At 38.0% G+C, this 16,535-nt stretch overlaps 1 pseudogene; it reads right to left on the reverse strand.

Moving 5' to 3' along the window:
* Nucleotides 1-4,994: 4,994 nt before the first annotated feature.
* Nucleotides 4,995-12,161, reverse strand: LOC149194984 (oligopeptide transporter 7-like; annotated as a pseudogene).
* Between the last annotated feature and the right edge of the window lie 4,374 nt (nucleotides 12,162-16,535).

Genomic DNA, 16,535 nt, shown 5'->3' on the forward strand with positions numbered 1-16,535 from the left:
TGTGTTTACTAAATTAAACAGTCCAATACATTTTAATACATAAGTGCACCAATTACCACACTTCTTTTAGCTCAAAATTATGTGATTTATTATAAAATATATTTAATGGGTTATGTGTTGAATCGTATAGGTTGTATATTAATAAAAAATGTCTAAGAAGTGGTCATGTAATAAAAATACTAATCAATGAAATGGTAACATATTTAAAAAATAGAAAATACAAGTTCTGTATAAATTCTTTACAAAATTAATATGTTTGAACTATGTGTAAATTTAACTGATATGTATTTCTTAGTGTGTGTCATGCAAATCCACAAAATGGGAAAGTTCGATAATATTATTTTTTAACTAACTACAGTATAGTGTAAAACCCCGATGAAATAATTACATAAGGATGAATAAGAATGAAAAAACACTCTTCAATTTCAGATTTTGTTTGAGTTTTCATTAATAATATACTTAAGAATATTTGATAACGTGTTTCAAACAATTTATTAATTCACATATATTTAATTTTCTTCAGTGACCAACAATGGAGGAAAAGAATGTCGTTCTAAGAAAATAAAAATTATAGAACATGTAAATGACGGTGAATTGGTCCTTAGGTCATTTGTAGTGGTGTTGGAGGTTAGTTTAAGGGGGGGGGGGGGTGTTGGGCCGGGGTGGGGCGGAGTTTTACAAAACTATGAGCGATATAGTCGAATGAACGTATAGACGTACTTTCCACCTACAATATGGAAGTCAATCCAATGATTCCAATAGCTAAGTTATATTAAAATTATAGGAAGTGTTTCTATTGAAATGGTGAATGATACTTGCCATAGTTCCAATAGAAGAAACATACAACAACAAAAAGGAATCATTCAAAAAGTAATATGCGTAACAAAAATGATTTTCTAGAATTATATGTATATATTACTACAAAGCATTCATTTATTAACATCAATTTGATTATATTTAGTTTTCATATATCAACATAAAAATAGTTTATTCCTTTTTCAATAAGATTATCAGCACCAGTGCATTGTTACGCATAATGACCTGGTGGGTTGGAGAAGATAAAAACAACAAGGTTGCAACAACTTTTTGGCTTCCCCAGTTTCCTTCTTGAAAAGTACTACCTAGGGCATTTTTAAAATATATAAGCACCGAGGTGTTATAATTTTTGGGCCCTAGTGTTGTTTGAATTCAATGGACGAGTGATGGTAATATATATTATATGAGTCGGTGGATTTTTTTATTAAAGCACCCGTGCTTTTATAAACTTAATGCACCGATGCTCCAGATGTTAGTTTCTTATGTTGATACTTTTATTTAAATTTACAACATCGATACATTTATATTGGTAGCACATCGGTGTGTTTTCTCTAGTTATCACACCAGTAAACCGTCAACCCACTATATTTTTTTACTTATGATGAAGTTATGTTATCAACACTGCTAAAAGATACACTACCACAAATCAATGCTGTAGCATAGTCTTTTTTAACATTTTTTCCCTATTTTAGAACACTAAAAAGCTCCACTTGAAGGTATTTTCTTTATAGTACATCAAGAAGGAATACAATAGTGTTTCATATTCCATATGAAGTTAGGTCACTCATAGGTAAAACCATAAAGGTTCCAGAGACAATATATAATATGCTAAAAGAACTACATTTTTCTTAGGGGGAAAAGTTGGTATATGACCCTGTCAATATAAATTACAATCAAATGAAGGACAAGGAAACATACATGCATCAGCATTAGTTAAGAACTTTGTTGGAGGAAGCAACAAATAAAATTACTTTTGAAGAAGTATAGAAGGTAATCCTACCAACATACTGTCAATATTCTGATCTATATGGTATTAAGAGGAGAAAGGATGACGATATGGAAATTGATAAAGAAAGAGAGTCAAGATCCATGAAGTTCAAAGTGATAGAGATAAATGAGGATGATGATGAAGAGGGTGATATTGATAAAGCCCTCGCAGTGAGTGCAGGAACTATTGCAAATCCATCAAGTGAACACATGATAGCCAAAGGCTCACAAGTCATAGTGTAGGACATACCTCAACATTCCATGTTCTCTTTTGTTGAGTCACCTTCATAGTCTCATTAGAAAGAGGGACAAGATGGAGAAGTGGGACCCATGTAATAGTCCATAGAAGCATTTAGTTATAAACTACTAGTTGTCAACTGTAAAATGTCTAGTGGTTTTCTCTTACCAATAGTAGTTTAAGGTTAGGTACTAGGATGCTGCTCATTATAAATAGGCTCCGTTTTGTTGTAAAAGAAGAGTGAGTTTTTTTTTACATAAACTCTATCAAAAAAATTGAAATTTGTTGGGTATGTAATCTTCAGTTAGGATCAGAGCTAGGATTCTACAGTCCATGATGGGTTGCAATTACATCCCTTTGTGATCATGTAATTTTGATGTAATTTGAATTTTGAAATTTCAATTGAATACACATACAATTATTCATGGTAATTTCCATTGGTACATCTTGTTTTCTAATGTATGGTTGTAAGTTGTATACAATGAGAGAAATTAAACATGTATGATTTTCATCTTATTTATGTGATAACAATTAGGATTTTATGAAGCATTCATTCTTATTATTAATTATCACATGGGTTTTTTATTCTAAATTCAAGTTCACTTTATATATATGTTAAATGGAAAGATTATTAAGTGCCTAGTTATTGTTCCTGTCCTATCATTAATTTCCTCAAATTTCCACCATAATCATAATTTGTACGCTAAACCCTACGTGTATGAATGCCTCAACCTTAAAAGAAGTGAAGGAAACAAAACCAATACTACTTTTCTAAGGTTCCATGTGGTTTTCACGTAACTTTTGAATGAATACATGAAAAATAATGAAGAAAATGAAGAAAAATCTAAACAAGAAATCTTATATGTTCCTAGGCTCTTCAATGTTTAGACAACGTGGTGTGACTTTGGGCCCCAACAAGAAGAGTGGCTCTACCAAGGGTTGGCTAGGATTGCATAATTGTTTTATTTTATTTGTCATTATCTTTAATTTATTATTAGTATTATGTGGAGGCAGAGAGGTTAATTGATCTAAAATAGGACCTTTCACACTATCAATCACCTCTCATACCTCACCTCGAGCTTTTGCAACCATTAAATTAAACTCCTATGTCCCTAAATATCAATTTCCACAGCCACAAACATTATCTTCTTTATTCACAAATTTCATCTTTTGTATCCATGAATTTTAGCTTCTATAGTTGAGACTTATTAACTTCCTTGAGTGTCGTGAGTTAATATAATCCATTGATTATTTTCTCATGTAAGCCTAATATGAGCCATCAAAAGATCTAAAAAAATTGCATCTAAATTGGGGACCGACAATTGTAAAGGAGACTAAGGTTTTCTGCCTCTCTAACTAATACTCCTATAACTAAAACTAGATAACTAAGTATCTACCCCTCACTTATCCATTTATTTCTAACAATGATCTAAAAGTAAATATCATCCAAAAAAACCAATAGTGTTTATATGCAACTTACAAACGACCATAACAAATTATAATACATGAAAACCTTTAGAATGAAATTATTTTATCGAAATTCTCCCTTAGAAAAGACATTTTAAGAAACAAAATTTCCTAAGTGTTACCAAAACTAGCATTCGCAAAACCCTTCAAAACCTAAAGTCATGTAATCTTGGGCATAGAATATATGTACCAAAAATACGAGCGAGAAGAATCAAATCAAATCGAAAGGAAGAAATGGCATAGAAAATCATATATTCATAACCATTTGCACTTTCAAATCATGATTGTCATTTTCGTGACCATGACTGGGTGAGCATCTAGTGTTTAGATTGGTAGAAAATATGATTCTCCTGGGAATGTTGAGTCCAAAATTTTAGACAACTAAACAAAAATATGAATTAGCAAAAAGAGGAGTGTTCTTACTTATTCAAATTTAAAATTGCGATTGTAAGGTCAAATGAATGCATGTCCTTTGTATGATGTTTGATAATGGATTGATATATGGTAACATAGACACATATAGATACATAACGTTAAATAATGGTATTAGTGTTGGGTTTGATAACTTATGGGACTTCAATATCTGGAATTTTTATCTATTCAAATATTGGTTGCATTTCGAAGTGGAAGTGGTTGGATGGGACGGTTGGAAGGTAGATCTCACACTCTTCCCACCAAGCCACAAATAACTAAGTAATTCCCCTAGATTTAAAGTAAAACAATAATTTCATTTCGAATGAACAAAAATCAAAAGCTTACTTTTCAAACTATTAATCATTAAAAATACTAAATGTAAATCCCTTATATTACACTCTCTTGTTATCCAAAAACCATACCATTTTGTGCTAATATGGTGGTGAGGAATGGTAATTCTTCTCCACCACAATAATTTCATTTCGAATAGAAAAAAAATCAAAAACTTACTTTTAGAAATATTAATCATTAAAAATACTACATGTAAATCCCTTATATCACACTCTCTTGTTATCCAAAAACCATACCATTTTGTGGCAATATGTTGGCCACACAAGTTCAATTCCCATAAATAAAATATTAACTTATTTCTATAAAGATAGAAAAGATGAGCAAATACAAATTCCCAAAAATAAATGGCCCAAAATAGAATTACACTCTAATAAAATTGACTTCCTTTAAAATATAAAATAAACACGCTTTACCGAATTCGACGTTTCATTTTTAATAATATTAACCATAACTTCTTTTAACTAAACTTTTATATATATATTAAATTATAAAACAATAAGCCTCTATGGCGTAAAAATCTAATTATCATAAGATACAATTCCATTTTGTAACGTAATGTCACTTCTTCCAATGCACAGACTGAAATAAAGAAAAGAAATGGGCTAACCCCTTCTAGTGAACAGGAACTATCAAAACAGAACATCTGATATCAAAACAGAACATCTGATTACAAAGCAACATCTGCCACCCGACGGAAAAATCAGTTCCTGGAAAGCCTCGGCTATGGGCAGCCTTCTGCTGCGGGAGACTGTGCGAGGGAGCAACCGTCTATGTTTGCTCCCCCACCAATTCAATGAAATATTTTCATATCCCAAGCAGAAGTAGAGAAGGACTCCCATGAACGCCAATCCTGCGTCCAATCCTGCAGACATCACATAATTGTGATGACGCTTGCACCAGTCTTTCTTATATCTATAGAGTACAAAGCTGAAAATGAATCCCATGAGTATCCAGCTTGTATAATTGACTGCTGTAGCAGGGGGCATCATCCCTGTGGCTCCAATGAGAATCGGGATATTGATCAGCCTGATCCATTGTTTCTTAGGGTATGCCTTGTGAAACAACCATACTAAGACTGGAGCTATTGCTCCTACTAAGAAAAACCAGTTGACTGCTCCATATTCGCCAAGATTTCCAAAAATCCTCCTGGGCCCAATTAATCCCCATATTACAGAAGCGGAGTAGAAGACGTGATCGCTTGGACAAGTCCATGGGCTGTCAGACGGCAATATAGCAGTGTCGCAGATATTGGGAATGGAATGCAAGATCCACCACGCTGTGCTTAAGTACACAGTCCCTGAAATAACTGTGCCCACAATTTGCAACAAGGATTATAAATCATTTCCAGCACGCAAATTGAAGTAAAAGTTACAAGAAAGAAATAATGGCTGTAAACTTGTAGTAAACATAGATTTTTAGTTAATCTTCTAATAATATAAATTTGATCGAATTTTCGAAAATTCTATTTTAGATTGATGAAACTTCAACTCTGTGCCCTGCCAAGGTATGCTTGGTGCAACATTAAATAGATTCCATGTTAAATACCTGTACCGAGAACATTGCTCTCGGAGGGATTTTCATGTAATGACCTAGCTTAAAGTCCCCCAAGAATGACAAGGCTTGTCCCATGCTTATATATCCATACGTTTTGAAGCAAACGTTTGCAACTGGTCTGCCTGGATAAACATAACCTATGATATACTCCGTGATGGTGTTCAGACCCGGCGTCTACCATGCCCAACGCAATCCAAGATTTAGTTTGACGCAAGATTGATGATATAGTATGCTCGAGATGGTTTTGCTTGACGAAACAAAAGTCAATTTGCATGAATGACGCATAGACCTACCTGATTTGTAGTTGCAGTGATAACACCAGTGGGTAATGTGAAGGAAAGGGCAATGCCACATGCCAGTATTACTCCCCACCATGGCAATTGAAGCTGTTCACTGTAATATTCGCATGTAAAAATCGCTAAAGCTATAGTGCCGACGAGAATTCCAGTGAACCATAATTCTGGCACTTGCTTGTACTTTCTCATTAGTCTGGTGTGCACATCCAATTTCCGAACTCTGAAAGCAGACAGGCTAAGCCTCCAAATATCCCTGCAACAAATTATAACCCATTATTGTCATTCTGAATATTTTTGCATCGATGGAATTCTGATGAATTTAGGGATTGATAACATACTTTCCATGAAACAGGAGGACGTGAACCAGTGTCGCACTTAATGCAGCGAACCAAACGCCATACGTAAAAGCAAAAAATGTGGTAAGATGTATTGGTCCATTCTTCTCATAAGCCTGGGGGTCGAGATGGAAGTTTGAATCAACGACTCCTGCGATGTCGTATGGTTGGCCAGTGGAGTTGAAGAGGGTGTCAGAAAAGATTGGGAATGTCTTTGCATCATACAAGTTGAACCAATATGTTAACGGCGTTATCACATACATTACCAGCACAAATCCGACTGCCATGTTGGCTATTGCAAACCAGGGAGTAGCAAGAGGGCTTCCCAGGTAAGAAGAAATGGTGGACCAATCTATCCCTAGGCAGCCAATGCCAAGGCCATATAGTCCTGAACCCAATTGATGTGCAAGAACAGAGTGTGGAAAGGCCCAGCAGATCCATGAAAGGGATGTCACCATGGGAAATAGATAGCCGCGGATTACATAATAGGCAAAACTACGTGAAAGGACTGTCATGAAAAACTGATTTCGTGTAAGGCCTCCTTTGGGCCTCTCCTCCTTGTCGTGAAGAGCTCTGCAACAAACAAAATTGAAACAAAATAACGCTTCTCGTTCATACGTTAATGAACGTTTACATTAATCAAACATCTCAAAACACCCACATATATATATATATATTCATCCAATCATATGAAATGAGACTTCTTTCCTGAACAAAGAAACCTGAACCAGGTTTGAAGGCCACCACATGGTAGGAGATTCCACTAGATATTTTCTGAAGACCCCTACCCATCCATACCCCAACATCTGCATATCTAAAACACTAAGAAATATTGCAGACAACAACAAGTTGAAGGCCACCACATGGTAGGAGATTCCACTAGATATTTTCTGAAGACCCCTACCCATCCATACCCCAACATTTGCATATCTAAAACACTAAGAAATATTGCAGACAACAACAAGCATCAGGGAATTTAACAAACCTTTCGGGCAGAAATGGTCAAAACCTAACCTTTGTTGTCATGACAAGGAGTAAAGAAACGAAAAAGGTCAGCTTCCTCTGGTAGAAAATTTTGACAATATCGATAATGTAAGTTGCATATACACCTCCTGACCCTGCATTGGCAAAGATTGTGATGAGAACATGCTCCTTTGTATAAAATGGTCCCGGATTCAACGAGAACTCCCATGTGCTGCCTGCAAAGAACTTTTTGTTGGTTATGGTTGCTGCCATTAGCCGGCCAAGAGGGAGGACTGCAATCTGAGCAGCGATTGAACTAATGGAGAGGGGTTCCCTTCTGTACGCAAAAAACAGATTTTGAAACGACAGGATAACGCAAGACAAAATTCCGAGAACCCACATCCTGAAAGTTAGGACGGGAATTGTCACGCCCCTACACTTGTGGTAGTCTTCCAACCGCTTGTAGCGAGGTGCGGCACCACCGAGCGCTTTCTTTTTAACAATACTAACACCCGTGGACTACGCCTACTCCAACATTAACATACTTAGTTTGTGTTTTATAACCAAGTAGAAGCATTATCCTTTATACTTTAATGAAGACCATTCTCAATTATTAACCACGAACAATAAACCGAGAACATCAACAATAATCAAGTACAAAGGGAGGGGCAACTCCCAGAAAGTCTGCCCGACAATTTTATTATGTCAAGAATATCAGATTTTACAACAACTGTGTCTTGGCCGAACCAAGTCTCACACTTAACCAATTTTTACAAAATACAGGCCACTTGCCTTTTACAACACATGTGCACCCTTGCAGGAAGGGAGGTGCTCACCCGAGCCACCCAAGATCCCTTAGTCAAGTCCTACACAAAACGACATCCAAAACGAACCCCGGCACACTAGCCTTCACCTCACCTGGCACAAGAATACCAAACTGCACCTTGAATAACCTACGCATGAGGTATGCGTAGTCCTTATCTCTCATGCGCAGTTTTACCCCTCTCTTATGCGCATAAGTGAATGAGATTCGTTGGTCTTTATGAGCCTCATGCTCCATACACTTATATGCATCATACGTATGAGTTAAGGGGGTGTGTAGCCCCATGGCCGACCCCACAAGAGCTCACGTATGCCCACACATGTCACCATATTACAGGTCGGTTTCAAGTATTTTCTCCATCGCATATAAATGCTTGCTCTAATACTTAGTCGTTTTATGTGTTTACATTATCGTCGCATTTGTCGGGCACAGTTTCGTCGCATCAACGTGTGCGCTCACCCGCCCGTCGTGCAGACCCGCCCGCCGTGTAGCCTCACCCGCCCGCTGTGCAGCCTCGCCCACCTGTCGCGCAGATCCGCCCACCGGTCGTGCAGCCCGCGCCCGCCCGTGCGCCCGCGCCCGTGCACGGTGACTTCGCCCGGTGCCCGAACGCGTCCATAACCAAGGACCTTACATCCTCCTCCACCTGAAATCGCTGTCGTCCTCGACAACATACCATCCCGGTAGCCATCCACCAAGATCATCATTCATCCAGGATGTCGACCTTTCTACACAAGGCAAACATCCTTGCAACATATGTAGAGACTCTTTCTCCACTATGTCTCGGCCTAGTGACCACTGCCACCAAGCTCCCCATACCAAAGTATGTATCTCCATAATCCATGCTCAGGTCCATGGAAACTCCATCCATCTCATCTGCAACATGTCATGATGCTTGATGCCAAGCCATCCCTGCATCATCATCCATATGTGTGCCTCCTCAACGTGAAGAGACCATCTCATCAAACCGACTCTCGATGTGCCCCATTCAGGTCCATGAAGTCCCCTTCATCATCTGCAATGTGCCATCCTCAAGTCTCCAATCTTATCAACTCTCGATGTGCCCCATTCAGGTCCATGAAGTCCTCTTCATCATCTGCAATGTGCCATCCTCAAGTCTCCAATCTTATCAACTCTTGATGTGCCTCATTCAGGTCCATGAAGTTCTCTTCATCATTTGCAATGTGCCATCCTCAAGTCCCCATGTCACACTAGCAAGTCCTCCTGCATAACATTCCTGCCCTAGCACTCCTCTTTGGATGTCCCTTGACATCTCTACAAGTGCTTCCACAGAATGTCCTTGCATAGGTCTGCCATGCTCCATGTCTTCAAGTCTCCAACCTGATGTCCATGACTAAGTTGCTCATGTAGTCCAACCAAGTAGACACATCACAACATCTAGCCATCCCATCCAAGTCTTCAACTTTCGGTTTAGTGAACTCGGTCACCCAACCATCTCATCATCATGTCATGAGTCCCTTCCATCATAGCTCCTCCACCAAAGTGTCCACCAAGACTATCTCTTGGTCTCTGCCATGAGAAGTCCACCCAAAACATCACAAGTGTGTGCCCTCTTCAACTGTCGATGAGTCATGCCGGGCACTTAGCCAAAGAGGCTAAAGCATGACCCAATCATCCACAATGATCATCAAGTTCCATCCTTGTTCCGAGTCCTTGCACCTTTCATCACAAGGTCACAAGTAACCCCAACAAGCTTTCCAACAACTGACAATCCTTGCTCTTCCATACAAGGTTCCATCATAGTCATCCATGGTAAGATGTCCTCTTACCTTGGCAAACTGGCTTTGCCCTTCTCTGCACATGGTCCATCTTCCAAATGCCCAAATGAAACACAAGTATCATCACTTACTTTATCATCATGAGGCTCCTCCACGTGAGTGACCTCATTCATACATGTTGACAAACTGCACGATCCTGGTTCAACTTGATCATCTCCAAGTTCATCCTCTATCATAGTCATGCCTGCAACATCTTCCTCTATCACGACTTCCTCTTCCTTGTTGGCACAATCTGCAACTTCACCTTGCTCTATTTCCCAACCGGGTTGAAGAAGCTCTTTCTCAGCTTCAACCTTCCTCTTCAAGGCTAGGAGATGCCTCTCAAGAGCTAGGCAATCCCACTCCTTTTGGTTAAATTTTTGTCTTATCTTGAGCTCCCTGAGTTCTGCTTCAATCAAGTCTACTTCCCTTGCAAGTCGAAGAGCTTCCTCTCTATTCTCATCAGAAATCCCTTCCTTAACCAAGGCACGAAGAGCATCCTTTGCTTCAAACAACCTTTTGCCCCATTCTACAAATCCTTGTTTTACTCTTTCTGACTCTTCAAGTAGACTCCCTTCGAATTCTTCGAAGGATGCATAGCCCAATTTCTGTAAGATAGACATCTTCACCTGCAACCTGAACCGACCCTTGTCTCACTTCGTGTGAAACGGTCTCCTTCACCTGCAAGTACCCTTGTCACTGTCACGAGCAACCTTTGCTCACCAGCTCCAACCGAGCTCTGATACCAACTGTCACGCCCCTACACCTGCGGTAGTCTTCCAACCGCTTGTAGCGAGGTGCGGCACCACCGAGCGCTTTCTTTTTAACAATACTAACACCCGTGGACTACGCCTACTCCAACATTAACATACTTAGTTTGTGTTTTATAACCAAGTAGAAACATTATCCTTTATACTTTAATGGAGACCATTCTCAATTATTAACCATGAACAATAAACCGATAACATCAACAATAATCAAGTACAAAGGGAGGGGCAAGTCCCAGAAAGTCTGCCCGACAATTTTATTATGTCAAGAATATCAGATTTTACAACAAGTGTGTCTTGGTCGAACCAAGTCTCACACTTAACCAATTTTTACAAAAGACAGGCCACGTGCCTTTTACAACACATGTGCACCCTTGCACGAAGGGAGGTGCTCACTCGAGCCACCCAAGATCCCTTAGTCAAGTCCTACACAAAACGACATCCAAAACGAACCTCGGCACACTAGCCTTCACCTCACCCGGCACAAGAATACCAAACTGCACCTTGAATAACCTACGCATGAGGTATGCGTAGTCCTTATCTCTCATGCGCAGTTTTACCCCTCTCTTATGCGCATAAGTGAATGAGATCCATTGGTCTTTATGAGCCTCATGCTCCATACACTTATGTGCATCATACGTATGAGTTAAGGGGGTGTGTAGCCCCATGGCCGACCCCACAAGAGCTCTCATATGCCCACACATGTCTCCATATTACAGGTCGGTTTCAAGTATTTTCTCCATCGCATATAAATCCTTGCTCTAATACTTAGTCGTTTTATGTGTTTACATTATCGTCGCATTTGTCGGGCACAGTTTCGTCGCATCTCCGTGTGCGCTCACCTGCCCGTCGTGCAGACCCGCCCGTCGTGCAGACCCGCCCGCCGTGCAGCCTCGCCCGCCCGCCGTGCAGCCTCGCCTGCCTGTCGTGCAGACCCGCCCACCGTTCGTGCAGCCCGCGCCCGCCCGTGCGCCCGCGCCCACCTGTGCGCCCGTGCACGGTGACTTCCCCCGGCACCCGAACGCGTCCGTAACCAAGGACCTTACAGGAATGGTTTGATCGCCCGTTGTAGGCACAGTGAGAGCCACCTGCTCGATCGGGGACTGGTCATCGAAATCTTCTTTGTTCTCATTGGATGATATATGTTCCTCATCTCCATCGTTTCTGGTGCGGGACGATATATCTGCAAAAAGAACCATTACCAAACTCCAATAAGCTTTCCATTGCTAAAATGAAGAAAATGTAATCACAGAGTCCCCACTTGAGAAATCAACGCCAACGCCAAACCGAAAAAAAGAGAATGCTATGTACCATGCGAGGTCGGAATATATGCATTCCTCATCTCTACTTGTCTGCAAATTTCGTTTTCCATTTCTACTTGTTTGCGGCACTCAGTTAATTTTTGTACCGTCGAGACGATTTGGCTGTGGATTTGAGAGGCAGAAGATGATACTTAAGTAGTGGCTCCATCCATGAGAATTGCAAACATACATGATCCGTTGACCTTAATATTTCGTAGCATTTATATTTTTATTTAGTATTTATTTTAAGAACATCAATCTGCATCCAATCAATAAATTTTGTAATTAATATAATCTTAAATTTAAAAGTTTAAAATTGAAATATAATCCTCTTATATAATATTATGTGAAACCTAAAAAATGATATTGAGTACAATTCTCAAAAACATTTTTAATTATTTATTTCTTCTTGTGTGGATCAACCTTTTTTATTAACTCGTAAAAGATTGTATAGTGAATGTTTTCCTGGACTCACTTTAATCACATTAACTCCAATAAGATCTGTTAGTCACCAGAGATAAACATGAGAACAATTTATTAAGCTTCAAAAAATAACAAAAAAATTAATGACAAGAGGTCTAAAAGAGGGAGAGAATGAGAAGACAACTAGTATCCATTAAGAAGCACCAGGAAAGTGAGGTGCATGACCTCAGTGCATTTAGATGGTGACGATTACCATGAGTATGGAACTCCACAGTAGCTAAATACCTCTCTATGTAGTATAGGCAATCGATGTGTTGTTAGCTTCTTTTGATATATCCCAAATGGTCCAATATATTCCACTACTTTTGTTGTAAGTCATTGAGGAAGGAAATGACTTCATTATGGTCATCATGTCTTTGTTGTTGCATTTCCTCCAAAATTGCTATGATATTTATCATCTAATATTCTAAAGCTTCCAGAGTAGGATGCTAGTCCATAAAGCCTCGTGAAGGGGCTCACACTCAAGCCAACTCCTCATCAACCTCTGCCCTTCCAACCTCATCATCAACCACCACTCTTCTTTATCCACCCTGCGCTACCTATTGGCCACATGGCCTCATCCCTCCCCAAAACCTACCTCATTGCCTCAATATTATTGCAAGTGCACAAGGCCATCCAACCAAAAAACCCATTCAAGCACATACATAGGACTCTCTCCCTGGAACCCTAGGCCATCTATGCCAAATGGAAGAATTAACAATATTACTCCAAGTTCAGATCTGCAACTCCACCACCACCCTTCAGCTAATGTAGTCTTCTCAGCTACCCAAGGGTTGAATTTTTCACCTCCATGAAACCCTCTTGACACCAAATTTCCAATACTCACTCCATTGTACACAAAAATTACAAAAAATGGGAACTTGGGGAAAATATAGCCCAATTCACCACACTCCACTAAAGAACAAATGGTGTCCCACTCCAATAGACCGCTCCGAGTAGTGAAACATAAACAAAACATAGAGAGAGCCTAGACCACACTGCCAGAGTCATTCACCACAAACACCACTGCGTAGCCCAAATACATAGAAAACTGTAGATATTTCCAGCCCCCAAATCCCAGATTGTACTTAATAATTTTCGACAAAGGTGCACCGAGAGCCATACCTTGTAACTGTAATAATCTCAAACAAAGGTACCAGGTGATCGATCGTGCACAAATTGGATGCATGTGCATAGTCAATGTCATTTATGCCATTGACTCGATCTCCTATACCATAAAACCACCAAAAATAAAAAGAGACAATCCTCTAGAGGTTATATGCCTAAATCCGCTTTGAAATGCCTCTAGATTACCCTTTCCAAGACCCTTTTGTTTCACAACTTATCATAAGGAAATGTCCTTGTTGCTCCCATGACCTCGTGTTACCTTTGATCCTCCACCCATCAAGATTTTTATTATTTATTTTATTTATATTCATAAATATTTATTTATTTATGGTCTATGTAAAACTATTAGAGCAAAAATTGGAATTGAGAATGAATTTGATTACTGGATCTTGATTTGAGAATCAATACGTAGAGAAAGTAAGTTAAGCTTAGTTGTACATGCAATAACTTAAAGCTAACTTAAGCTAAGTTTTCTTTATGTTTTGTTAATGTGCAAATGCACCACATGCAAGCACTAGAGTTAACTAACTAAAGACAAGTGCACACTACATGTAAGCACTCAAGAGTTAACTAACTAAAGCTAAGTGCACACCACATGTAAGCACTAGAGTTAACTAATGAAAACCAAGTATACATCACATGCAAAAATTAGAATTGAATTGAAGCTAATTAACATTAACTAGATGCATTTATACCAAGAGTCTAAGACAATTATTCATTTTCTATGCTCACTTTTCTCATATTTTAACAACAATACTGATAATTTACTTCAAAACCAACAAAGTGATAATAATGTAATAACTAATTTACACTAACTCAATATATATACACCAAGAGTCTTAGACAGTTATTCATTTTCTATACTCACTTTTCTCATATTTTAACCGCAATGGTGACAATTTACTTCAAAACCAACAAAATGATAATAAGTGATAATAATGTAGTTGCTTGAACTGTGCAAATTTCACACATAAATCATGAATTAAAGTTGACTTTCATAGCTGCAATTTTTTTTTATCTTATTTATTTTATTTAGGTTATTTATTTTATTTAGGTCATGAAGTAAGAAAATTTCGACGGTGGTAAAATTTAATAGATTCCGTACATAAAATAACCTGCCCATATCCAATATAATGATCATATATTTGATGAATGTTAACGTCTATTAAGACCTCACAATCGAGTTGACTTCTTGCCATAGCAAATATAATCATAATATATTTGATGAATGTTAACGTTCAGTCTTAATAAATGTAAAATGTTTATTAAGCTCGAAGTCTAAGACCTCACAATCGAGTTGACTTCTTGCCCTTCCCTTTCATGTCTCGTTTCATTGAGATTTCTTAACCTACAACTAATATTCTGCAAGTCTGATTTGAGGGGTAATGTGATACCTTTCCGTGATTTAGCTTTTATTTTTTTCAAGACCCTGCCTTTCTAAAGAATCTGGCTAAAGATAATGTGGGCCACTTGGCAGATTAAAAGACATATATTACCTTGCTGCGCTTCCTTTTCCCAGTTCCAAGACATTTTAATGAACTGCTCCAACTTCTGAAAAATTTAATTAACTACTATCGCACATGCTGACTCAGTGACATAATATTAGGCATGTTTATGGAGTTACTAAAACTTGTGTTGTTTTGTTTATCGGTGGAAAATTCGGTGGAAAAATTCGTTAGGATGGTTAAAAAATTAAAGTGTTTGAATGGTGTTTTTATGGATAAAAAATAGATTCAGCGCTATTAAAAAATTTTGGAGTATAATGACGATAACCAAAAATTTATGTAGTATTTTAATAGTGTTTTTTATGGGTTGAAATAGATTCAACACCATAAAAAAATAAGCAGGGCACCCAAAATCTTAAAGGTTGACAGGGGTAATTTGTATTTACAAAAAATTATGACAAATTTTATCAAAATTATGCTGAATTTCTATAGGTTTCCAATCAAATTTGAACCATTCTCAAATGCCACTAAAAAATGCTGGAATATGATTTGTGTTTTTGTCTCTTCTTTTCTTTTTCTTTTTTTAATTTGACAATGGTGTTTTTTATGGTGGAAATGGATTCAACACCATTAAATTCCCCCGATGTACCAAAAAAAACCTTGAAACATAAAAAGTTATTGATTCTATGGCAAGAAATTCTTGCTCGGGGAAAGTTGTTAGAGACCGCTAATGGTTGCGAGGAACATGCTTAGTCCTGAAAAATTTCCAAGAAGGAATTTCGAGCAGATGAAATTTAGTTCATGCCGTATTATGGATTTCGGATTCGTTTACAAATTTCATCTCATTTTACATACTCTAGTTTGTAGGCATGCTCAAATTGATATTATACCGAGTTTGTTTACTAAATCTTGTGTGCATGTATAAAAGAGAAAATGATTTACAACAATTATACTTAATCCCAACCATAGCTGAATCAGATAGTATTAATACTATCACACATCACATTTTATTTGGATTTAGATGCTGGTAATTTAGGGACTATGTCGATATGTGAATTTTACAGAAATATGAGTCAGATCGAAAGGACAATTGAGAATTTCCGAGCATAAAATTAAGTATTTATTTATATAATTTAGTAGCACAAAATTTCTCTTTTATGTATATCTATAAAAAAGGGATTGTAAATTTTACACTTTCAATGCTATATACCTTTGCCAGGATGCTTATAATTTTTTACGATATGCTGCCGCCTAACAAGTAGGTTCGTACGGAGAGAGTAAATATGATGTTGAAGGAATATTATGTTAAAGCCTTATGTGAATTAGAAAATCATAGCTAATTCCTTATGGCATGACTGTGTATGGTTAAACAGGTTGTACCCGGGGTAATGTTGGCCACCCGGGAAAAAA

Source organism: Pinus tabuliformis, chromosome 2_2 (genome assembly GCF_031772625.1).
Source record: "Pinus tabuliformis cultivar Carrire ecotype Pingquan chromosome 2_2, CPIR1, whole genome shotgun sequence".
NCBI classification, from domain to species: domain Eukaryota; kingdom Viridiplantae; phylum Streptophyta; class Pinopsida; order Pinales; family Pinaceae; genus Pinus; species Pinus tabuliformis.